Here is a 26,681-nt window from a genome sequence, read left to right as displayed (position 1 = left end):
GGGGCGTTCTCCCGCCGGTCGCTGCTCCGCCTACGTCCAGGCTCCTCCCGGCTGCCTGAGTTGCGCAATCCGTAGCCGGGGAAGCGCTACGTGGAGACCGCGCTAAGTGGAAGCCGAGCTCTGGAGCTGGGGAACAGGAGGGCGGTAGGTTGAGGCGGGGTTTGAGTGAAAGGATCGTGTTAACCACGGTACTGGGCCGGCGCTTACTGGGCGCTTGCCGTGTGGATGAGCCACTGTGGTGACGACTCTGATCCTTTACTCCTGAGAGCGCAGACCCCTGTGCCACACTGCCTGGGTGGACCTTGGGCGTAAATAGAAGGACCGATATAGGAGGTCAAGTTCTTTCACTCCTCTGGGTGGAACTGTCCAGTGGCTGCTGTCACCCAGAAGTCAGACTGCTTGCAACTGGATACATAGCCCTTGCCTTTCACCACGTCTCCCTCCTCTCCCTTGCGCTCGGGTGGTTGGTGGGTACTAGGCACGTGCTCCTGCCTGAGAGCCTGCCTTTGCACTTGTGCCCGCTCCTGAGTCCTCTTTACCCAGATGCTTGAGTGGCGGCTCACTGTCTCGCCTCCTTCAAACCTTTGCTCAAAAGTCACCTTCTCAGTGAGGTCTACCCTAATACTCGGCTGAAAACCGTAACTACACTAGCTTTATTATCCTGTTCTGTTATCTCTATAGCATTTATCATCTTATAATTACTAGATAATATACATATTTATTAAGTTTATCATCGTTCTTTTCCTCAAACCCCAGACTGAAACTGCACAAAAGCGAGGATTTTGTTGTGTTAACCGATGTGTGAAGAAACGTGCCTGACAGCAGGCACACGATAAATATTGGAATGGGTAAATGTGCTTCCATTCCCTCATCAGTAAGGCACAGATAATAATAACTCAACTCCATTGATTTTGGAGGGGGGTGTTGAATAACGTATGTAAAAACTTAGTACAAGGAACATAGTAAGCATCACCTTAGTAGTTAGCTATTTGTAGTATGCTCATTTACAGATAAGAAAAGTGGAGTGCAGAGATGCTGAGTAATGTGCCTGGAGTCACCCACCTAGTAAGTGACAGATGCAGCATTTGAACCCAAGCAGAATAACTCCAGAGAACTTGCTCCAGGTGTCCGGCTGCTCTCAGTAAGGTACACATTTGACATAAAGTGGTTCAAGTATAAAGGAAAATAACAGTTATACCACTAACTATGTGGCCAGTTGCAAATTACATCTCTGTGCCATGATTCTCATATAATGTCCCTGCTTGGTTTTTCTTGGATCTTAGCGCTCAGATATAATTCTTCCATGGAACTTTCTTTCCCTGACCAACTTCCTTCTCCACTGACCTGGCATTTCCCCTTTCACAGCACGTATCTCCTTGTATTGTAATTCAATATCTAATCCTCTGCCGTCTGTATTCCTGTATATCCACTGTTGGTCACCAGGTGATCTTATCTTGTCCTTTGTTTTGAAATACCTCCAGCTTGGACCTGTCCCCTTCGGTGTAGACAGAGTTAGCCAATTGCCGAAACAATATCTTCACTTAGAGTATAACAACCTTCTGAAGACTATCACAACCAAACAGAACCATTGATTTTTGTCTGGACCTCTCTTCCCCCTGAAACCTGCTTTTCTCCCAGTCTTCCCCCATTTTAGTTCACGATACTAGTATCTACCCAGGTGCTCAGATCAAAAATCTAGTCATCATCCCTGGTAAATCTCTCCTTTGTTCCTGTCTTCCCATCTACCATATCTAATCCATTATCGAGTCCAGTCAACTTTATTCTCCAAATTATATCCCAAAGTCAGCCATTTTTACCATTTCTAATTGTACAGCCTTAGGCTAATCCATCATTATCTTTCACCTGCCTCCCAACTGGTCTCTCCACTTCTATTCTTTTCCCCATTAGCCTCCCCAGCAATCAGAGTAGTCTTTTCAACCGTAAATCAAATCATGTCACATCTATTCTTTTTTTATGTTTATTTATTTTTGAGAGAGAGAGAGGCAGAGAGAGGGAGACACAATACGAAGCAGGCTCCAGGCTCTGAGCTGTCAGCACAGAGCCTGATGTGAGGTTTGAACTCACGAACTGTGAGATCATGACCTGAGCCAAAGTCGGATGCTTAACCAACTGAGCCGCCCGGGCACCCCTCACATCTATTCTTAATACCTAATTACACTTGAGAATAAAATTCAAACTCTTTACCTGGCTTTTAAGAATTCACATGATCTGAGTCCTGCCAGATTCTCTGGCCTCATCTCTTTTCTTCTGTCTCTGGCTTATTCACTGCCATCCCTCTGTACCAGCTTTCTCTCATGCTCCAAGCAGGCTAAGCTGGTTCTCACCGCTGCAGTTTGCAGTAATGGTCACTTCAGCCTGAAACTGTCTTCCTACATCTTTGAATGGCTAACTCCTTTTCATCATTCAGATTGCAGGTCCTATTTTACTTCCTTGGAGAGCATTTCTCCCAAAACTGCAATGCTCTATAATAAACGTATAATAACCCTCTAGGTGAGGCTCCATCCTACTCTGTTTATATGGATAATTTCATTTGGGCCCCAACAAAACTACGTGAGATAGGTGCAACATTACCCTGGCTTAAATTTTTTCATGGACCTACTTGAAATTATTATTTTTCAACCTGTTTATGGCCTGTCTCACAATACTACTCGCTTCCCATCTCTGTATTTTAGGGGCAGGAACTCATTTGCCTTACTCATGGTCTTTCCCAAGCACCTAGAACAGTGCCTGGAGCACAGTAGGTGCTCAATAGTGTATGTTGACTGACTCCCAACTGATTTGTAAGCTCCATAAGGCCAGGTGTTGTGTCAATCTTGCTCATAATGGTATCTTTAAAGTATAGTGCAATGTGGATGCTCAATATGCGTTGGCTGAAAAAATGGTGAAGGAACTTTAGTTAACAGTCATTTTAGTTGAAATTTAAATAGTTGTAAGAAAGCCTGTGAAAACATTTTATAATTTATTGTAGTTTTTTTATATTTTATTATAAATTTCATTCACTTATAATATGAAGTTATAATTTACTGTTATTATAACATAACCTTTTATTATATTAAATTTAATATACTTTTATTTATTGTATTTATTTGTTATAATTAAAACCTTTCCTGCTACAACTACTGTTATCCATCTGAAGTAAAAGGGCAGTGAGAAATGCCTCTCCATATATTGGAGTATATTTTTTAAAAAATCTTTTGCTTGTGGCAAAATAAATAGATATTTAGAAATACTGATTTATTTATTATTTTTTTTTAATTTTTTTTTTCAACGTTTATTTATTTTTGGGACAGAGAGAGACAGAGCATGAACGGGGGAGGGGCAGAGAGAGGGAGACACAGAATCGGAAACAGGCTCCAGGCTCTGAGCCATCAGCCCAGAGCCTGACGCGGAGCTCCAACTCACGGACCGTGAGATCGTGACCTGGCTGAAGTCGGACGCTTAACCGACTGCGCCACCCAGGCGCCCCTAGAAATACTGATTTAGAAATATTCTAGAAATATCTAGAAATAACCACCGTTTTGAGGGTCTTTAGAAATTTTCTAGATACATATATGAGAATATATTCTTTCAAATAGTTGTGGCAGCAGTAGATTTTAAATGCCAATTGAAAGATTCACCTGATACATTTTCTAAAGTCCAGTGTTCAGATAAAATGTTGCTTTTGTTTTCTTTTAATTTCTGGAAAAACTGTATGCCAGGCATAACCACTCTTGGCCCAATAGCACAGGTTGGACAGGCTGTATGCCTCCTTGGAAGATGTAGTTGCCTTTACTCAGAGTCCCACAGTTCACATGATAGATGATAGGACCTCACTCCCCAACTGTCCCTCCAAAGGCCACTGAGGTGAGTTTGCTCATGAGTAAGGCCTTGTAGGATAAAGGCCTTCTTCAAGAGCTATTGTGCAGGATAAAAAGATGGGTAGGAGTTGTTAATTCCAAATACTTGATAACAAGGTGGTTAATTTTGCTTTCATTTTTGGAAATCAGTCAAATGATTTCAGAGAAGTAGATGAGCAAGCAGAGATTTAGCAACTGCTGACTTAGGGCAAAAATGCCAGACTTCAAGCTATTCATTCAGCAAATAGTTGTTGAGACTCTCTCCATGCCAGGAACTGTTCTGGGTGCTGTGGATACAATAGGGAACAAAACAAAGTCCCTGCCCTCATGGAGTTTATATTCTAGTGGGATAATAAAGAACTAAAAATCAAAGATATCTACAATCAGGTGATAAGTGCTATTTTTTAAAAAACACATGAAGAGGTTTGGGGCACCTGCGTGGCTCAGTCAGTTAAGTATCCAGCTCTTGATTTAGGCTCAGGCATGATCTCACAGTTCATGTGTTCGAGCCCCACATTGGGCTGTGCGCTGACAGAGGAGCCTGCTTGGGATTTTCTCCTTCTCTCTCTGAGCCTCCCCTACTCGTGCATGCTCTCTTTCAAAATTAATAAATAAACTTTAAAAAATTAAAAGAAATAAAAACAAAAAGCACATGAAGAGGATCAATAGTGTTCAGAAAAGTAGAGTTGCTAGAGAGAATGTGCCAGATACCTTTCATTCCTTTTCCTCCCATCATTCTTTCTTCCCTCTTCTTTCCTCAGCAATTGGCTCCAAGAAGGCTGACCTATGTGGACTACCACAACTGACTTCCTGGGGAGTCCCTGCAGGAGATAGGAGTGAGCAAAGAGAGTGAAGTTAGGGAATTTATTCTTTGTGGTTGGTAGTGCTCTTTATTACAAGGTCATTGCTTCTGTAGGGTGGCCCTCCAGGAGGCAGAAAGGTACCCAGTAGGTCACTGGGATTGGTAAATGGGACCACTCCTGCTTCCCTACCTTGGTTCCTGGACCCAAATAGTCTTCCTACTGGGGAAACAGTGCCCTATAGGCTTCTCTGATTCAGTGTATAGATTGCATTCTGGAGAATGAAACCCTGTTCTTGCACAGTATTCCGTCTGAGATGTTACTTCAGTTGTACCATCAGCAAGTCATTCCATTGCTCTCTCGGGTTGGCTCCTCTGCAGAGGGTGGTATATGAAAAGACCAATGGGTCCTATGATCATGAGATCACTCCTAGACCTCCAGTACGAAGTGGGTCACTGGTTGGATGCTATGATGCATGGAGGTTCCGTGTTTATGGATCAGGTGCTCTGTAAACTCCTGTACAGTGCTACAGGCTAAAGCTCTGCTGGCAGGAGATGTAAACGTATACCAAGAATACATGTTTATTCTTATGAGGACAAATTGACCCCCGGTATGCACAGGGCCCAAGACAGTCAACTTGCCACCAACTGCCTGGTTGATCCTTCAGAGAATAGTACCATACCAAGAATTAAACACTAATCTTTCTGGCAGTTTGGATATTCAGAGGTGATGATAGCTAGAACAGCCTTACTGTTCTACTGCAAGGTCATGCCTAGTCTCCATCTCTGCCACCACAGTCACCCATTTATGTGCCCATCATGTTTCTACTCTTACCTCCTAAAAGTCTATTTTAACTACAATACCCAGGTCAGTTCGTTTACGCTCAAAACTCTGTAATGGCTCCCCACTTCAGTCAGTCAAATCCCAAGTCTTTACAATGCCCTTCCTCCTTCCTCCTCATTACTTTTCTGACTTTATTAGCTACATAATTCCCTGACTTCACTGTGCTCCCGCTGCACTGGCCCCCTTCCTATCCCTTGAACTGGCCAGATCCACTCCCACCTGGGTCTTTTGTTCTCTCCCTGCAACACTCTTCTGTAGGTAGATATCTGCCCTCTCCTTCACCTACTACAATCTTTGTTCGAATTTCATCTTCTTAGTGAAACCTACCCTGTCCCTTTTATCATCTTATTTAATATGACATAATGATAATGCCCCACGCTTCCCCATCCAGCATTCCCCATGCCCCTTACTCTGCTTTCCTTTTTTTCCCTATTAAATTAACTGTTTTCTTACATGCAACTTTACCTGTTGTGTTTCTTGTGTAGTGTCTGTCTCCCCTGCTAGATGACAGGGATCTTTGTTTTGTCACTCACATTCTTTAAACATCAGGAAAAGTACCTGGAACAGAAAAAGAAGAAAACTGAGCCTCCCAGGAATAAAGGCAAATTAAAACAAAGGTGACATTTTGTGTTAAAATTAACAATTAAGACTTAGTAACCTCCCAAAATATCAAAAGTATATGGGAAAAGTGTTTCCATAGTTTACTAGTGAGTTTACAATTTGTAACAACCTTTTGGAAAGCCTTTAGCCATATAGGTGGTTTTTAACCTCTAGAATTTCAACTTTTATACACATTATCTCCAAAACTACTTTTCTCAGCTTAGCTATCTAACTATGACTTGAAAAGTTGATTTAACGGTGTAGTCAGCCAACCAGTGGGGCAAAGGCCTGGCATTCACATGTTTTATGTTTAAACAGTATTATTTACACAACCCAACATTCCTTTTTCTCATTTGAACTGATTTTCCCATTAGTTTTGCAAGACTAGAAAAACCGTTAGCAATAAATTGTGAAATAGATCTTTTGCTAAAGTTCAGTGTGTTTAAACAGTTTGGGTTCTTTTGTTTTCTCGTTTTTCCCAGCTCAACGTTGTTTTTTTCTCATTCAACAGGTTTTTTCATTTCTAGCTAAAGTTGATTTTAATTTATGATTTATTTCAAATATACCTGACTTGTCTTTGGAGCTAAAAATCAGAGCTGGCTTTTTGTTGAAATCATGTTTATTTGCTAATGAGTTTATTATCATTTATTCTCCAGTATTCATTGGGAAACAATTATATGCCAGGCCCTACACAGGTCTAGCAAGGCTCTGTCTCTGCCCTTAGGAGGTTACTAGGGGAAACAAACAAGTAACTGTGTAGAGTGCTGGGATTGGGGCAGGCTCCAGGAAGGCAGTGTGGCTTGATTGACTCTAGGTAGGGTGGGAAAGATGGGCACAGGGACTCAGTGTCTTTTCAGTTCTCTCTCTCTCTCTCGCTCTCTCTCTCTCTCTTTCACAGTTGGTTATCTGATCTGTATATTGGCCAAGTGTTCTGAAAATTGTATGAGAACTAGAATATTGTTTTAAAGGAAACCATGAGTAAGTTAATATAATTCTACAAGCTTCTCTGAAGAAACTTTAGAGCATTTAAAAAGCATGTTTTTTAAATCTTTCAATGGGAAGTGTGCATTCCTTTCTCCTGGACCCATGTTTATTATTTGTGGTTTTGTAATATATGCCTGCCTATGTTTTTTGCAGAATTGTTGCACTATATTAATTAAGAAGAGCCCCAGGACCCAAAGTGTTTGAAGTTCATATAGCAGTTGTCCCACTGATACCTCTTTTCTTGAGTATTTATTGTTACATGAAATTGGTTTTATAGTTTCTACCTTATATATAAACTAGCTATATATAAAATTATAAATAATTAATAGAATTGACTACATAAAGATTTTATGATGTCATCATACAGTAACAATGTGAACAGAATAAAAAGCATACAACCAACTGAAAAATATTTCCAACATGTGACAAATTTAATATCCTTAATGTATAAATTACTCACAAATTGGAAAACAAAGCATTATAATCCAATTAAGCAAAAGCATACAAGGTTTATACAGAAAATGCATGGGAAAATACAATTAATAGTGCTTATTATGTGCCAGGTGTTTTTCTAAATGCCTGCTAGATTAACTTTTAACCCTCATGTCAATTATGAGATGACCCTGATCAAGTTACTTAATCTTGCTGTACTTCAGTTTTCCTCCTCTGTGCACATGTCTAAGAATTTTTCTATGAAAGATGCAAAGAAGTGAGGTTGCTGGGTCCTAGACATTATGTATTTTAAATTTAATAGACCCTACCAAAATTCTATCCAAATTGCTGTGTCAACGTATGTTCCTATCAACACTGTTTGAGATTACTAGTTCCCCGCCCCCAGCCAGCACTTAACAGGCTCTGTTATTTTCTCTTTTTGCCATTGTGATGGGCAAATCACTTGTGCCTTTCATGAATTCAAATCCTGCTCATCCTTAAAAGTACATTTAATTCCCTGTTCTCTTCGAGTATTTCCTTTAACTGCTCAGTAAATTCTTTTTCTTTTTTTTTTTTTAATGTTTATTCATTTTTGAGAGAGAGAGACAGAGACAGAGACAGAGCACAAGCGGGGGGAGGGACAGAGAGAGACACACAGAATCCGAAGCAGGCTCCAGGCTCTGAGCTGTCAGCACATAGCCCCACATGAGGCTTGAACCCATGAGGCGTGAGATCGTGACCTGACCCTAAGTCGGATGGTCAATGGACTGAGCCAACCAGGTGCCCCAGTTAATTATTTTTCTCTCTTTTCAATTGCCTCAACACTTCGTCTACTCATTCAACAAATGTTTACTGAACATTTACTGTGTGTTCAAGTCACTGCAGATAAAGCAGTGAATAAATTAGGCAAAGATTTCTACCTTTATGGAGCTTACATTCTAAGGAGGAAAGCAGACAATAAAAATAAAGTTAAATTTATAGAATATTAGATGGTGATAAGGACAAATAAAGCAGATGTGGGCAGGCGGGTAAGAAGAATCAGGGTGGAAATAGGATTGAAATCTTAGATACCATGTCTGAAGAAAACCCTAGGGAAAGGTTACTTGTGCCTTTTTAGCATTTATCACTTTCTATTCTATGTTTATTTTTTTTATTGTGGTAAAATATGCAAAGCAAAATTTACCATTTTAACCATTTTTAAATGTACAGTTCAGAGACATTAGGCACATTCACATTGTGTGCAACCATCTTCACCATCTATCTCCAGAACCTTTTCATTTTCCCAAATGGAAACTCTGTGCCCAGTAACCAACTCTCCATTCCTTCCCTTCGCAGTCCCTGGAACCACCCTTCTACTTTGTGCTTCTATGACTTTGACCACTCTCGGTATATAATATCAATGGGATCGTACAATATTTGTCCTTTTGTGTCTCGTTTATTTCATTTAGCATAATTTCTTCAAAGTTCACCAGAATTTCCCTCCTTTTCAAGGCTGAAAAATATTCCTTTGTAGGTATATACCGTATTTTGTTTTTCCATTCATCTGATGGACATTTGCTTTCTTTTCTACCTTTTGGCTATTGTGAATAATGCTGCTGTGAACATGGATGTACAATATCTATTCAAATCTCTGCTTTGAATCCTTTTGGGTATATAACCAGAAGTAGAATTACTGGGTGAAGTGATACTTTTATGTTGAATTTTTTGAAGAACGGCCATACCGTTTTCTGTGGTGGCTGCACCATTTTACATTTCTGCCAGCCACGCGCAAGGGTTTCAATTGTTCCACATCCTTGCCAACACTTGTTTTTTTTCTGTTTCATTTTGTTTCTGTTTTGTTTTGTTTGTTTTAATAATAACCATTCTAACAGGTGTGAGGTGGTATCACATTGTGGTTTTGATATGCATTTCCTTAATGATTAGTGATGAGTGTCTTTTCATTGCTTCATGGCCATTCGCATATCTTCTTTGGAGAAATATCTATTCAATTCCTTTGCCCATTTTTGAATTGGGGTGTTTTTTGTTGTCAACAGCAATATACAGGAATTCTTTATGTATTCTTGATGTTAATCCTTTATCAGATAAGTGATCTAGAAATATTTTCTCCTGTGAGTTGCCTTTTAGTTCTATTAACAGTGTCTGTCTTAGTCTATTCAGGCCACTATAACAAAATACTGCAAACTAGGTAGTTCATAAACAAAGGAAATTTATTTCTCACAGTTCTGGAGGCTGGGGAGTCCAAGATCAAGGTGCTGGCAGATTCAGTGGATGGTGAGAGCCCTCTTCCTGGTACATAGATGGCCGGCCGTCTTTCTGTAGTGTCCTTACATGGCAGTAGGGATGAGGGCTGTCTCTGGAGTCCCTTTTATAATCAGGACAGTAATCTCATTCATGAGGGCTCTGCCTTGATGATCTCATCATATCCCAGAGGCCCCACCTCCTAATACAATCACCTTGGGGGTCAGGATTTCAACATGTGAATTTTGAGGGAACGCAAACATTTAGACCATACCAGTGTACTTTGATGCACAAAACTCTAATTTTCATGCAGTCCAGTGTATTTTTCCTTTTGTAGCTTGTGCTCTTGGTGTCATGTCCAAGAAATCATCGTCACATCCAATGTCATGAAGGCTTCCCCTATGTGTTCTTCCAGAAGTTTTGTAGTTTTGGATCTTATGTTTAGGTCTTTGATCCATTTTGAGTCTCATTTGCATACGGTGTTATAGAGGGGCCAATTTCCTTCTTTTGCATGTGGATACTAGATGTTCATTTTTATTACATTTGATAATTTTCCATATTGCAAGGTCCCTTGAAGACAGCACTGTATCTTATAATTGTTTATATCCCTTACATACCATGTATTTAATAAGAGCTCAATATGCTTTAAAAAAAAATAAATGCTTTGTGGTTACTGACTATTGAATTGAAAATATTACTGTGCATCTTAATTGTAAGACCAACTCATAATAGGCATTTTAAAAATGTTTTTTTTTAAATTATGGAATTTAATATATTCTTATTCTAAGGGATTTCATTCTCAAAGAAAAATTACTTTTTCAATTAAGTGATACTGATGGGATTGAAGAATGAGGAGTATTGTAAATGTATTACATAACACATATATATATATATATATGTATATATATATATAGAGAGAGAGAGAATAATATAAATACCAAAAAATAAAGTACATAGCCATTTTCAAAGCAAATACTCAACTTCTACTTTGAATATGGTGAATTAAAATGAAGAATACTTTTTTTTCACTTCTCCAAATCTTTTTGAAATAATACAATCAAAAGAAAAGCCATAAGGGATAAGCACTGGGTGTTGTATGAAAACCAATTTGACAATACATTTCATATATTAAAAAAAAAAAAAAAGAAAAGCCGTAAGAACTCTGGGAAACCAAAAAGGGTGATGTAATAGTTGCACATAAATGTTCCCAGTGAACTAGGCTTGTTGGCACTCATGTGCTTGTATAGTCCCTGCCATATCAAAGCTGGACTTTAACCAGTACATCAGTGAGAGTAATGCTGTGCCATTTGGATCTAAGCCTTTAAAAGTCGTGTCAGTTTCCTCTTTTACACTTATAGGGAAGGAAAAGAGCTTTTCTCCTCTATCCATCTTAGGGTCGTTGGCTGGGCCCTTGCAGATTAGACCAATTAAAGACAAATTCACAAGAGAAAAACAAAAGAATTTTATTAACACATACGTTGCACATACATGTAGGAGAACTCAGTGATAAATAACTCAAAGAGGTGGTTAGAACTTGGGCTTATATGGCATCTTAGCAAAGCACAGTAAATTCATAGAGAAGTGACAGGAAAAAGGAAAAGGGCTGTAGGCTTCTAAGGGTGACCAACTGTGGGAAGGTAAATATTTGGGGGAAACTAATGGAGTAAGGTTTGTTCGTGGAGGTCCATCTCAGTGTTGGCTTTCTGTCCTTTTCATGGCTATAAAACTTCCCTGGGAGAGGTGAGTTATGGCAGTCCTCATTTCTCAGAAGTTCCTGCTTTTAGTTAGATAAGGGAAGCTCCAGGTAGGCTTCTTTCTGCCTCTGTCAGTTTTGCCTCCAGCTCATAATAATCCTTATGCCAAAGTGGTGTATTTTGGAGTGGCATATTCTGGTCCCCTACACACTCTTGGAAGCTGGCAATACTTGAAATGGTCTTTGAGATTTTTTTATAATTTTGGGGGGTGCCTGGGTGGCTCAGTTGGTTAAGCATCTGACTTCAGCTCAGGTCATGATCTGGTGGTTCATGGGTTTGAGCCCTGCATCAGGCTCTCTGCTGTCAGCTCAGAGCCTGGAGCCTGCTTCAGATTCTGTGTCTTCCTCTGTCTCTGTCCCTTCCCTGCTTGTTCTCTCTCTCCCTCAAAAATAAATGAATAAACTTAAAAAAAATTTTTAAATAACTTTTGACAGAATAACTCTATTTCTGGGTATTTGTCCTAGGAAAATATTCAGAAAAAAGAACTCCCTTTTGTAAGTTAGATGTACAGATCATTATTAATTATAATAATAAAAATGGGAAGGTGGAAGTGGCCTTACTGTTGAATGCTAGGAGAGCATTCAACAAGGTACATTGTATATGACTGCTTAAGCATTATAAATCATGATTTGGGAGCATATTTACTGATAGAATAAAATGCCACTCATTCATGTATTCATTCATTCTGCAAATATATATGAATAACGTGTGTCAGATACTATTATAGATACTGGCTTTTCATAGTGAGCAGAACTCTCTCATGGAATAACTACTATCCTGGAACACTCATTCAGGAAGGGACAAAAAATAGGCAAACAAATATGTAAGGTGGTGATAAATACAAAAAGAAAGATGAAAATCAGATAAGAGGAGAGTTAATATTATTAAAATATGATACAATGATGCAATGTTAGGAGATGTTTATATAGTATAATCCCAGTTTTATAAATAAATAAACAACAACCATTACCACCACCATGATAAATACATGTATCTAGAGGCACCTGGATGGCTCTGTCAGTTAAGCGTCTGACTCTTGGTTTCAGCTCAGGTCATGATCTTGCGGTTCACGAGTTTGAGCTCCACGTTGGGCTCTGTGCTGACAGTGCAGAGCCTGCTTGGGATTCCCTCTCTGTCCCTCTCTCTGCCCCTTCCCAGCTCGCACTGACTTGTCTCTCTCAAAATAAATAAAATTTTAAAAAATTTAAAAAATTAAAAAATACGTGTACATAAAGATAGAATAATGACCTGAAGAAAAAAATTCGAATATTCACAGTGGTGAGCCCAGAGTGGTAGAATAACTGGTAATTTTTTTTATATGTTCCCACTTTCCAAAATGTCAGTAATGAACATTTATTTAGACTCAGAAAACCACAACACAAATCATTGAAAAATCCATTGAATTAGGTTTAGAATGAAAAATTAATTTACAGATGCTTATTGTTAAGTTCAGTGGCTTAAAAGAACATAACATTTGTCAGAACCCTTAAAATGTACGACACAGAGTGAACCTGACTTATGCTATGAACTTTGAGTAATAACGATGTGTCAGCGTAGCATCATTGAACATAACAAATATACAGCTGAGGTACAGAATGTCCACAGTGGGAACGTTGTGTTGGTGGGGAGGATAGGGGATATATGGGAACTCTCTGTACTTCCTACTTCATTTTGCTGTGTGCCTAAAACTGCTCTAAAAGAATAAAGTTTATTAATTAGAAAAAAAGAGAGAACGTAACGGCCATAATGATGTCAGGCATAGGTATTCTTTAAAGAGGAACTTTTGGAAATACCCTTTATCTCAGTAAATTTGGCACACATCACATTTCTGTTTCTCACAATTCAAGAAGCACAATTTTTCCGTATCACGTGGTAAGCACATCCATTTATAAGGGGCAAGTCAATATTTACCAAGGTCACCAAACTGTAACTACAAAACCAATGCCTATTTATTATTTAGAATGAGAAAGAGTGCTGTCACACGAGCTGGAATACATGTTTTCTGTAAAGCAACGTATTTTTTTCTGTGAAGGCATGGAAAAATGCCTTATTATCAGAATGTTGCCTGGAGAGCCTGAAGTTAGAGGAAGTAGTAGCCAGTTTTATGATTTGATTATCAAATGAAGTGTTTTTCAAAGTGTAGGTCCATGAGTAGTTCAGATTCATCAAGGGGGGGGGGTGCCTAGGTGGCTCAGTCGGTTGAGTGTCTGACTTTGACTCAGGTCATGATCGACTCAGGTTTGAGCCCCACGTCGGGCTCTGTGCTGACAGCTCAGAACCTGGAGAGTGTTTCGGGTTTTATGTATCCCTCTCTGCCCCTCCCTCCCTCAAAAATAAATAAACATTAAGAAAAACCTTACCAAGGGTATTTATTAAATGCAGGTTCCTAGGCACTAACGTAGATTTACCTTGCCATAATTTCCAGGTATGGACCCAGAAACTACATTTTTTTTTCAACATTTATTTTTTTTGGGGGGGGACAGAGAGAGACAGAGCATGAATGGGGGAGGGGCAGAGAGAGAGGGAGACACAGAATCGGAAACAGGCTCCAGGCTCTGAGCCATCAGCCCAGAGCTTGACGCGGGGCTCGAACTCACGGACCGCGAGATCGTGACCTGGCTGAAGTCGGACGCTTAACCGACTGCACCACCCAGGCGCCCCTGGAAACTACATTTTAAAAAAAATTTTTGTAATGTTTATTTGTGTGTGTGTGTGTGTGTGTGTGTGTGTGTGTGTGTGTGAGAGAGAGAGAGAGAGAGAGAGAGACAGAGTCCAAAGCAGGCTCCTTAGCTGTCAGCACAGAGCCCAACGTGGGGCTCAGACTCATGAACCATGAGATCATGACCTGAGCTGAAGTCGAACGCGTAACCTACTGTGAGCCACCCAGGCACTCCAGAAACTTCGTTTTTAACAAGCACCCACAGTGATATTTATGTGCATGGAAGTTTGTAAACCACTGGTACTTGGACAAAAGGTGGTGATGCCATTTCTTCACAATCTGGAAAACTTTGCCAATGGGAAATTAACAACTCACGGGCATTGGTGAAACTTGCTTTTCCCTAAGTCCACTTCAAGAGCACTGCTAAGTTTTAAGTTCTGAGCCTCTAGTTTTCTCTGATTCCTTGACCGTGTTAACTTCATTTAATCACTGTCAAGTCATCATAGAAAAATCATTCTTTTTTCTCTTCATCTCACTACCCAGATTTATTATATTCTTTTTATGTATTCTATACAGGGGTAATTACATACAGTGACAGTTTGATGAGTTTTGACAAATGCATATATCCATGTAATCAACATTCCAGTTGAAAAATAGAATATGCCATCATCCTAGCAAGTTCACTAGGGTCCCTTTCCATCTTATCCTTGCTCCATCTATCTTGGCAACCACTATTACAATTTATATCCTCACAGATCAGTTTTGCCTCTTCTTGAACTTCATAAAATGGTGTATTGAGGGGTGCCAGTTGGTTAAGCGCCTGACTCGATTTCAGCTCAGGTCATGGTCTCACTGTTTGTGAGATTGGACCCCATGTTGGGCTCCATGCTGACAGTTTGGAGCCTGCTTGGGATTCCCTCTCTCCCTTTCTTTCTGCCCCTTCCCCCACTTGTGTGTACGCTCTCTCGCTCAAAATAAATAAGCTTAAAGAAATGGTGTATTGATTATGAGCTAACTCCATAGTTATTATAAAAGATGATACTCATTTTTGCAAGTCCTTTCAAGAGAAACCACTCCAGGCAAGTTTTAAGAAACTCCAAATATTTCAGTTTTCATTGGTAAAGGTGGAGTACCTTAATTAAGATTCCTTGGCCTACAGAAATAAACAGGATCCTGCTGAGGACTATCCTTCTGTAGCTAGTTAGTGTTACGCCTTCAATTAGTTGTTTCTAGTTTTATTAATTTACTTACGTAACTTACTTACTTACAGGGGCAGGGGGAGAGGGAGAATCTTAAGCAGGCTCTGCACCCAGCAGGAAGCCCAACTCAGGGCTCAAGCTCACAGTGGTGAAATCATGACCTGAACCATAATCAAGAGTTGGACACTTAACCAATGGAGCCACCCAAGGGCCCCTCGATGTATCCAGTTTTAAAACTCTGATAGTAAAAGAGAGAATGGAACTGGAGGAAATTCTTCTGACCAAAAAGAATGATATCTTGTAGCTTCTGCAATAATTTGAAGATCAACTTGCTGAAATACCGTTAGTAATAGTAAGAAGAAAGTTTGCAGATGGGCAAATGTATGCCACTTGATCCACAGACTGTGGACCACCTCGTCTGGTCTCAGATTAGATTCCCAAAGGGATCAGTAACATTTTCCCCAGACTTGGATTTCACCATACTCATACACTTGTGTTTTCAGCCTCAAATCACAGTGCTAATCAGAACCTAAATGAACATAACCTCATTTGAGAAACAATACAACCTTTCTGCCATCCCTCATCATAATTCCTTTGGTCCCATAACACTATTCTCTGGTCCTTACCATTTTTGCATGCTTTGTGCTTTGATTCTTCTAGGATTTTAACATTCCTGCTATTTGTGTGATTCCAGGTCAGTCTTGTAGCATTACCATTTGCCTCCATGTTTCTAAATATTTAATCTGTATCGTAGCTTAAAGAGTTCTATGCCATCACTTTGATTTTTTTTTTTAAGAATCTCCCCACCTTTTTTCTCCTCATTGGAATTGCCCAGGGTCATGTTTCTGAGCACTTCCTGGTTTTGTCTTCTTTTGAAAACTTGTGGAATTATGCCTATATTTAAAAAAAAGAAAGTGTTGAAGTCTAGCTTCCTAAAATCCTCTGTACACATTTTATCCAGCTCAGTCTTGCCCCACTTTGAAGATGATGTGGCCACATTTTTCCAGGTTCCCATCCCTTCCATTCCGATGAATGGCTTCTTCCCATTGGTTGGAATCAGAGCACAATTATTTCTATTCTTTCCTATACCCTGTAGGACATGAAATTGTAGGAAGGAAAGTGAAAAACTCTGCTTTTATCTGAATCAAGGGTCCAAATGTTATCTCCACTGTGTGTGCTCTGCCAGTTTTGTGGATTTCCTCCATGTGGCTCAGCTCTGCTTCCATGAAAATGTCACTTCTGTCCCTCTCTTCTTTTATCTTCATCCAAGTGTTCAGGGAGTCCTCTGAATCTATTGTTGTCACAGCCTACAGTGCTGCCCCATCTACTTCCAACAGGTCTTTGTGCTCAGCACACCCTTCTATCACTGTGTTCCCATGGATCTGTTCCATCTCGCCAACTCTCAGTGGTATCCGTGAGGTCTTGTTGGTTGCCCTGGGCCTTAATATCAAAGTTGCTGTTTGCTTATGTATGTTCTGTGCATGATATCTGGACATCTGCTACCTACATTTTGTTTCTGATGTCCTTCCTGATTGTTTTCGTATTGAATCACTCGGCACCTCCCTCACTGTTGAAATTCTTCCCAGCCCTCCTTAATGTCATTCATGGAAACACATTTCAGTTTTATCTAGGTGTTTTTTTCTCCCTTCCCATCTGTTTTCCATTTACAGCCCTTTTGGCCAGATGAATTGGTATCTGACTAAACACATTCTTTTCAGTCTTTGAAAAATTCTCTTCATTCTTAGTCAAATATCCATCATTCCTACATTTGAAGCTATTGCCCTGAAATAAAAATTTGTGCCAAGTGTGTACCTAGTCATTTACTTTTCATGTCATATTTTTGTTCTAAACATTTGTGCCTAAGTCTTTTATATCCCAAATTTCACATCATCTTGAGATGCTTCCATACTCTATTTTGATGGGCTTTCATTTCCCTGTAACTTGGCAGTTGATGACTTTGACCAGCCTCAGGAGGCTCTGCCATGGGCCAGATTTATACTCCATGAAGATAACACCCTGTCTTCCATGACTTGATTGGGTCAATTCACAGACATTACCATATTCCTTATAAGGAGGTCTCCAAGTCCCAGTGCTTGACTTTTCCTCCATAGCTTTACCATTTCATGTGTCCTCTTCCTCTGTAGGAAAGGATTATTAGAAGTGGTGTAGTATAGTAGAAAAGAACCTTGCTGTTACTTGTTTCTTGGTAGCTAAAGAAGACAAGTAAGGGACCTCTACAAGCCTGAGCTGCTTTATCCTTCAAGTGGGGATAGATTACTGACCCAACAGAGTTGTGTTGTTTAATAAGACACTATGTATGAAACCACTTTGTAAGCTAAAAGTAGCATAGACATAGGTTTTAAGAATAATCATTGCATTATTTAGTTTTCCTCCATCATCCAGAGCGCATGGAGCATGCATGACAAGTTGCTCAACATTTGCCCCAGCCCTATATTAACTCATTTATTGAATGTCTCCTGGAAGCCAGATCCTCTGTAAGAAGCAACAAGGCAAGTGCACAAAACTTGGTGGTGGAGTATGTGGCCAGGAAGAATTGGAATTTGGGAGCATTTCCTTTCCCCAGAAGATTAAATGGGCTTTGTGATAGCCTGTACACTTCCTACAGCCATCTGTGCCATGCCTTGTTCTTTGGATTTGAACACTTCAACAGATGTTTTGGGGCATCCAGAGGTCCTCTAGTGGTGTGCAAAAATCTGCTTATTTTCTAGAACCCTGGCCCTCTAGCTTATTCAGGATCCACCCTAAGCTAACTTCGTCTGGGATCTTGCCACAGTACACACGCCTCTCCACCTTGACCATGATGGGACAGCATAGTTCTCTAGTGAGTTTGTAGGACAATCATAGTAACAACTAACCATGATAGTAACAACTACAATTCACACGTATTGAATATCTACCTTGCGTCACATACTCTGCTAGGCTCTATATACATCAGTGCTTTTCAGCCATTGAAAAAATTGTCGCTCCCCTAAGGAGACTTTTTAGACATGTTTTTCTTGATATCCCTTCTATGACACGTTAATACCATAGATGTACTGTGTATTTGTTAGGTACTGCATGTAGATAGGTATTTTCTGTGATTTATATTTAAAGAGACCCCCAAGAACCAATTTTCACCCTCTTGAGGGTGATATTACTGCCATTGAGAATGTGTGTGTGTGTGTGTGTGTGTGTGTGTGTGTGTGTATTCCCCTGCTTTTCTCAATCATTCCTCAAGTAATTTTTAAACTGTTTGCTCAATCCCTGAACCTATTACACAACTATTGACTCCAGGGAAAGAAACCTTAATTTGGAAGTAACAGCAAACACTCCATTTAAGGAAAGGCTACATTTTCCACATAGAGCCCACCCCAGGTCAAGCCTGGACAGACCCCAGCTTGATGAAGTCTTATGGTCTCTCTCACACATGATTTTCTTTGTGACTTCTTCCCCCAGGACCTTGAATAGATGCTGGACATTCCTCATCAGAAACCTGATGAGGATACTAAAAAGACAGCCACAATTTTCCTTCTGCTTGCTGCCAAAGTTCTTGAGGCCAGCTGTTGGGGTAAGATTTTCTAGGATTTTACATACATACACACACACACACACACACACACATACCTACATACATACATATACACACAAATACTGCAATCTGAGGTTTCAAATGCCGTCTTAGTTTTCTGTGTCAAAGGGCTAGAAAATGTGGAAATGAGGGAAGGTAGTAGAAGGATGGGTGAAGGAGAGAAGGAGAGAGAGAGAAAAGGAAGACAAAGTATCATGGAAGGAACAAGGGCTTTGCAATCAGACAACCAGCTTGGTCACTTTGTGACCTTGGGAGAAAGTTACTTAAACACTCTAGGTCAGTAAAAGACTTCTTCTTCCGGGTCTATCTTTGTACTCACAATATCTGGCATGTAAAAGGTGCCCAATTGTGTGTCAGCATTATTATTATCACATACACATGTTGGTAATAAAAGGAATTGGAATCAAATAAATTTGCCATTCAAGTTTTCAAATCTTAGAAAAGGCTTATGCATACCAATACACATGGGCGCAGCCATGAGGCATTCTGGGACTCCAGGAGCAAAAGCTGATGGGAAAGGACCCCCATTCAATTTTTGAACCAGGAGAAATAAGACAAGGGAGTCATCAGTGGAGGTCAGTTTATGGCCCTCATTACTGATCAATGCCGCTTTATAGAGCTGAGCTTCTATCTGTGAGCAGGTGGGATTCTCACACCAAACTCTAGCAGTTGACCAACTTACTCATCACCCTGAGGCCACACAAGAACATGGCAGTCTTCCCCTTGTGCAGAAAGATGCCTTCTGTGGATATTCCCTAAGAAAAGGAACAGAAACAAGAGCTAGGCCACGTGTGACTTCTTTCTCCTTCTAAACTCACCAAGCAGGCTAAGTCAGTTCACCTCCCAGGGTGGGAGTGGGGGCAATGTGTAAAGGAACCGAAGAGTCCGGGTGTGTTATGCCAGTGGATGTCCTTCAACCTGGACAAGATAAAACAAGAGAGGGTTGGATGTGAGAGTCCCACCTTCTATTGGATCATAGTTAGTAATGGGAGGTAACAGAACTGGCAGCATTTAATCAGTCCATAGAGCTGGCCTTGAGTGGGAGGAAAGGCTACTGCAGTATGTTTCAAAATGGTTAACAATTAGCTCTCTGGGGAAAAAACAAAATGATATCCATTTATAAGTTTTACTGATACAAAGGTTGTGTAGCACACAGTTTATAAGTAATAATAAAACATACAATCTCCTTTAAATTCCATATAGCCAATTGATTCTCACTAAATGTTTTCACTGATTGTTGCTGAACTCTTGTATCCATAGCCAACCTGTGGTTACAGTTCAACCATGATTTGATAAGTGGAGTAATTTCCACCATCCGGATAACAAAAGATGTAAATAACTCACAAGCACAGGCAATAGTAAAATGTAGTAAGATTATTGAGAAGTGATGAGTTTGTGTATTTATGACCTTTGCTTTTAATGTAAATTAATTGTATGTTTATATAATTTAAATTTTAATAATGGCTGTGTTTAACAGTCCAACTTGTAAAATGCCTGAAAACTTATCAGTCAGCACACCACTGAGGGATATCCCATAATCCGAATTATGTTCAGCCCCCACCTAAGGAGAACAGCATCCACCAGGGGGCAGTGTGGCTCCAGGTGGTCCCTTATGCAGGGAGCCAGCCCTCAGGCTGCAGTTACTAGAGGAATAGTCAGAAGGTTGAGACTTAGGGCTTCTCTCTGGGTGCTGACCCAGGAACAATCTGGAGACCAAAACACATGACCTGAAATGCTAGTGGAGAAGGGGTCAGGGGACAGTCCACCTGCTCCCTGCACCCATGTGGCAACAGGACAGGGCAGTAAGGCCCATTGCAGACCCCGCTCTCTGGTGATGTGAAGATGTACTCTGGACAGAAGATGTTCTCGGGCTCAAGAGCTTGAGTGAGACAGAATTTAATTACCTAAAATTGGGTTCAGGGCCTGTAGTTGAGAGAGCCAGGGAGGGGAGATCAACACTAGAAGCAAAGCAGAATTTCCTAGTCAGCTAAAGAATGTGGAGCCTTGGGGGACACAAGCAGAATCATAAAAATCCAATTTCCAAACTGCTTTCTTCCCTGCACACAGGAGCTGTAGTTTAGTTTTTAAAAGTAGGAGCAAGTTATGTAGCATAACGTGCTATTCAACAGAGGCTCTACACTGATAAATACTTCATATTTAATTTATCCTAATTCCATTTTGTATGCTTACAGTCACTTTCTAAAAGCCCCACTTGAGGCTTAAATGCCTCTTGTAGGACTTTGAAAGTGTAGTTTCTTGGTGACTTAACTTTTCCGTATCCAAAGTAAATCTAGCCACCCTATCAGAGCAAAAGCAAAACTAGTACCTGGAAAAATCACATTTTCTTACTAATATAGGCAAAATTGTCCCTAGAATAATAAGCTATCCAAATAATTTATATAAAGTTTTTGTTTTTTCTCTATACTCACCTGTTAGGAAATTGCTTCCTTATTTTGTTTATTAAGATCTAGCTTTGTAAGTCCAGGATTTCAAAAGAGTTGTGTTTAGCTCTTTGCTTGCTTCAGGCATGAATTGCCCCCAGGCCACGGGAGAAAAGTGAGTTCATAACTGATATAAGGGCTTTAGATTAATAGAAGATCAACAATTTTGGTTTGAGAGAATAATGTCTTACATTGTTATTTTTAACAGTTTATGAACAATTATATTCAGTGATATATTAGAAACAGTGGGAAAACAGAAAATTTTGGGTGATCAATGTCTAACACAAAGTAGTTCAAGTTGTTAAATTATTTATTCCAAAAAGTATGTTATGTCTGTGTTAAAAAGCTAAGTCATGTTTCATTGTAGAAGAGTAAGAGAAAAGATATCTAAAATCAACTAAGGCATAGGATCACAGAATATATCCTGTTTTATAACTTAAAATATGTTTTATAATGCATAGTTTTAAATATGTGCATAACTAGAGAGTAGAGTATAATGAACCCTCAAACTTTGTGACTCTTGTTTCATCTATAGCTTTACAACACCATTGATATAACATTTCATCTCTGAATACAAAACTTAATAAGTAATAATATACTATTATCACATTTAAAAAATCATCATAAAAATTTCCATAGTATCATTCAATATATGGTCATTGTTTAATTTCCTCAACTTTTGTGTTTGTGTGTGTGTGCACACTTGAATTTATAAAGATGATACGATATATTGCAGTTGGTTAACATGTCTCTTAAGTGTCTTTTCATCTGTAGGTTGTCCTGTCATTTCTTTTTTTTTTACAATTTATTTTTTAAAGAAAACATTTTTGTTACTATTAAAATCACAAATATTTACCCATCATTCTTTAAGGCTTCATAATATTCCATTGTGTGGGTGTTCCATGATTTATTTACACAGTCTTCTATTGTTGGATAATTGTGTTCAATGTTTTCCTAATACTCAATCTATTGTGAACAACACCCTAATACATACATCTTTGGAGACCTGCTTGATTATTGAAGAAAAATTGATAGATAGAGAATTCCTGTTTGAAAGAATCAGTCTCTCTTTCTCTTCCAATGCTTTTTCCAATGGTTTGCTTTACTTCTAAAGTAAAGGTATGAACTTGCTTTTGAATTTGATTTAAACTCAAACTCTCCAAAAATTGAGGATTCCTGCAATAAATATTGAAACCATTTCTTTCTACACTGGTAGGGTTCAGGTAAACAGAGTCTTTCATTACAGATGGGTCAGGAAGAGGTTCATTGCAAGATGACTATACAGGTGTTCATAGTCAAAAAGCTGGTTAAACTGGAAGGTGCCATATGTCCTCAGTGACCCACCCCTCTGGCTTGATGAGTCACTTTAATTTGAACTGAAGATGTCACCCTCTTTCATAAGATTGATGAAAAACCCTGAGCATGTCAATAGAATGCCTTGGAAAATGTGTTCATTCCTTCTTTGATTAGCTGTACTTTTACTGTGAGGTTACAAGAAAGTCTAGTCTCCAGTAGGGAAAGTGAGTAGTTGTTATTGCCACAGGATAAGATTCTTAACTTCCTTTGAAAGCTCTCAGGAATTCAGTGTGGGGTCGGATGAACGGGAAGGGGATGGGGGTAAAGATAAACAAGATCAGCCGTGAACTGACAATTATTGAAGCTAGGTGATGGGTACATGGTAATTCATTCTACTATTTTCCCTAATTTGGAGTATGTGTGAAAATTCATGTCCATAATAAAAATTTAGAAGATCTCCCAGAGCAATATGGCCAGTCCATGGCCTATGCCCCTGGGTGGTTCTTTGGGGCTCCAAGTACAGCCCTTGAAGCAAACGAATAAGATTTCATGATAAATTATTGTAATGGGGGTGTTTTTAAAGTAATAACAGGTCCTTGGAGAGATTTCAAATGATATTCCATGCAAGCGTGTGCTACCATTCACTTTTATTTCATGCAATAAATGAATCATATAGGAATATTTTACAAGGGAAATTATTGTAGCGCCTCATCAATGACACTGGAGGGTTCTGCCTTATATCCTCTGTCAAGGAGACCACTCTTACAGAGCAGTCTTTAAAAAAACCTTCACAATCAGGAAATTTCACTTTCTATACAATCTGGTTTATAAAAGGTACTGAAAACACCTATGGTGTACCAAATTGGGATTCATGAGATAACACTGAATTTTTTTCTTTTAAACTTCTTCAGAAAGTCAGGCACATCCAAGGACCTCATACACAGTAGGCCATCACCTAGAGTGGCTCTAGAAAATCAGGTGTCTAAAATTTTAATTGTAGAATGAATCCCATGTTCTGATGGAATATATTGTAGATATAAAGAATGCTTATAGGGGTGGTGTGGGTGGTTCAGTCAGTTAAGCGTCCAACTAGATCTTGGCTCAGGTCATGATCTCACAGTTCATGGGATCTATCCCTGCATCAGGCTCTGTACTGATGGCAAAGGGCCTGCTTTGGATTCTCTCTGTCCCTCTCTCTCTGCCCCTGCCCTACTCGGGCTTTCTCTCTCTCTCTCTGTCTGTCTCAAAATAAATAAATAAAACTTTAAAAAAAAAGAATGCTTGTTTAGTTATATAGGTATCTGATCTATTAGATGCCTCCTCTTAGTAGTCTAAGGACTAGGTGTTGAAAGTGCAAAGTGAAATCACTTAACCAGCCTCAGTGGTGATTCTCTGACATACAGAGAAGAGGGGCTATTTCATTTTATGAGTCAGCAACCACTAGCAAGCAGATGGCTAATTTTTTCTTCCCCTATACCCTGACAATGAAACAAGAAAGCTGTAACCCTTAATGAGCATAAATTAGATCTTGATTATAAAAGACCTCATTTCATAAAATAAAGATTCTATCCCTTCAAGGGATTCTTCATTTTACACATAAGGAAACAAAGGATGAATGACGCTTATAAACTCAAGGTTAGATTGAAATCATAGTTTGTTCTGATTTGATTACATCAAATGGCAAAATCCAAAACTTGTCTGGTGACTTCCTTCATAAAATAAGAGAACGTTTTATATTCTCTGTGAAAAAATGGGTTGCATTCTGTCTGCCACCAACACCGGCTTGCTTCTCACTAATACCAGAGTACACAGTATCATTTCTATTTAGTTTGTCTAGAACTGAGATATAATACAATGGCTTGTATCAGCTCATGAGAGCCTGTCTACACATCTCTTCCCAACTCCGTGTTCTGTAACATCATGTGGATGGCTTGAAATCAGGCATGGTGGGAGTATCTACACCACAGAAACTGGCAAACACTCCAACCGGGACTTTTTTTTTTTAACCGGGAGAGCCAGTTTGCCAGTATACCACTTGTTATACTACAGATGCTTAATAGCCAAGGCTCTAATATTTACAGTTTCAGCCTATTTCCAAATGACCATCGTCACATTCTGACAACGCACTGATCAAGTCTGAAGTCCTCAATATAGTCTGGCCTTCGTCCATGTTTGGAGCTTCATCTCATGTCATCCTTTTTGCATGCTCACCTTTCTGCAGACCCGCAGACATGCCTTCATTCCTTTGAAAACTCCTTGCTCCTTCCCCACACAGTTTTCTCCGAGCTGCAACCCACCTGCTCCTAGGTAACACCTCCATGTCCTTCAGCACAGCGCTGAATTTCCACTTCCTCAGAGTAGCATTCCTGGACTCTATGTCTAGGTCAAGTATGAGAGTTGAAAGCCTTCCTCATACTCTGAACCTTAGTCTTGCATAACAGCCCTGTCTGTACCTCTGCACCCACTATGATTGTTTGATTCAGGACCACCTTCTTCACGGGGCAGTGGTCATCATGGGAGGTAGGGCTGTGTCTGGTTTTCCTGTGTGTGCTTTCCCTACTAACTAGAAAGTAGCGTAGGGCCTTTCAAAATATGTATTTAGAAAATAGTCCAAAGATTCTGAAAAATGTGGAGAATAATGCAATAAGCATCTGTGTACTTATCAACCAGCTTTAACCTCAACATTTTGCCAGAATTGTTTTACTTTTTTTTCTTAAAGAACAGAAACATTGGTATTCTGACTAAATCCTTTGTGAATTCTTCTCAATCCCATCGCCATCTTTTCCTCCCTGGAGAAAACCCTGAATGTGAAGGTGTTGTGTATTCACCCACTGTAAGAAGCCATAATTTGCCTGGGAAGGTCTCTGTGTATATTTAGAAAAGATATTACTCATCTTTGCCAGCATATGTGGTGGCTGGAAGTGAGCAAAAGACCCTTCCTCATGAGGATTTATGAATGGCATGCTTCTTAGAAAGGGAGTTGATGCCCTGTTTAGGTCAGGATTTCTCAATATGTAGTGTGAGTCAACCATTTTATACTGTTGGATGGCTTAAATTTCTTGCCTTTGGTCAGTTGTTAGATTATAAAATTTTTTTTTCTTTTTTTTTTTTTTAAATGTTTATTTATTTTTGGGATAGAGAGAGACAGAGCATGAACGGGGGAGGGTCAGAGAGAGAGGGAGACACAGAATCAGAAACAGGCTCCAGGCTCTGAGCCATCAGCCCAGAGCCCGACGCGGGGCTCGAATTTACGGACTGTGAGATTGTGACCCGGCTGAAGTCGGACGCTCAACCGACTGAGCCACCCAGGCGCCCCAGATTATAAAATTTTTAAAGGGTGTAATTTTATAATTTGTTTGAAGTTGTCTAAATTCTGATATCAGCTTGATTTGTAGATACTTTAAGCTCCATTAATATAAGATGACAAAGAGGGAGTGTTCAGTTGTGGTAAAGAGCATGAATGGCTGGAGTGAAGTCTTTCTGAACTCTATGACCCAGAGCAAGGCAGTCCCTGAGCAGTGTCATGGCATCACTGGGGAACTTGTTGGAAATGCACATTCCTGGCTCCCACCCCAGAGCCCCTAAAGCAGAAGTTCAAGGGTGGCCCTCAGCAATCTGTTTTAATTAGCCCTCCAGTTGATTCTGGTGCCCACTAAAGTTTAACAACTGATCTAAAGCAACAAATTTAAGCCCTACAAGCTTCAGTTTATTTCTCTGTAAAATAGAAATAATAATAATAATACTTAAGAGACAGGATCCCTGTGAGGATTAAAAATTAGTTAACATTTACTCAGCACATCTCCCAGTGCCGGGCATTGTTCTTAGCACTTACCATATTTTATTTCACTTAATCCTGAAATTAACTTCATCACAAATAAAGATTAGAAAAGTACCTAGCACGTAGCAAGCTCTCAATAATTGTTACTATTATTACCTTTTTGAGTTGTAAAGATTAAATGAGATGATATAAATGCTTAGTACAACATCTA

At 39.6% G+C, this 26,681-nt stretch overlaps 1 long non-coding RNA gene across 1 annotated transcript; it reads left to right on the top strand.

Moving 5' to 3' along the window:
* The first annotated feature begins 33 nt into the window (after window positions 1-33).
* On the top strand, window positions 34-21,905 carry LOC122474913. Its single transcript, XR_006295043.1, has 2 exons — window positions 34-144; window positions 18,823-21,905. It is a non-coding gene; the product is annotated as an uncharacterized LOC122474913 (long non-coding RNA).
* Window positions 21,906-26,681: the final 4,776 nt, after the last annotated feature.

This window comes from Prionailurus bengalensis, chromosome D4, assembly GCF_016509475.1.
Source record: "Prionailurus bengalensis isolate Pbe53 chromosome D4, Fcat_Pben_1.1_paternal_pri, whole genome shotgun sequence".
NCBI classification, from domain to species: Eukaryota; Metazoa; Chordata; class Mammalia; order Carnivora; family Felidae; genus Prionailurus; species Prionailurus bengalensis.
This window is presented reverse-complemented; position numbering and strand designations above follow the sequence as displayed.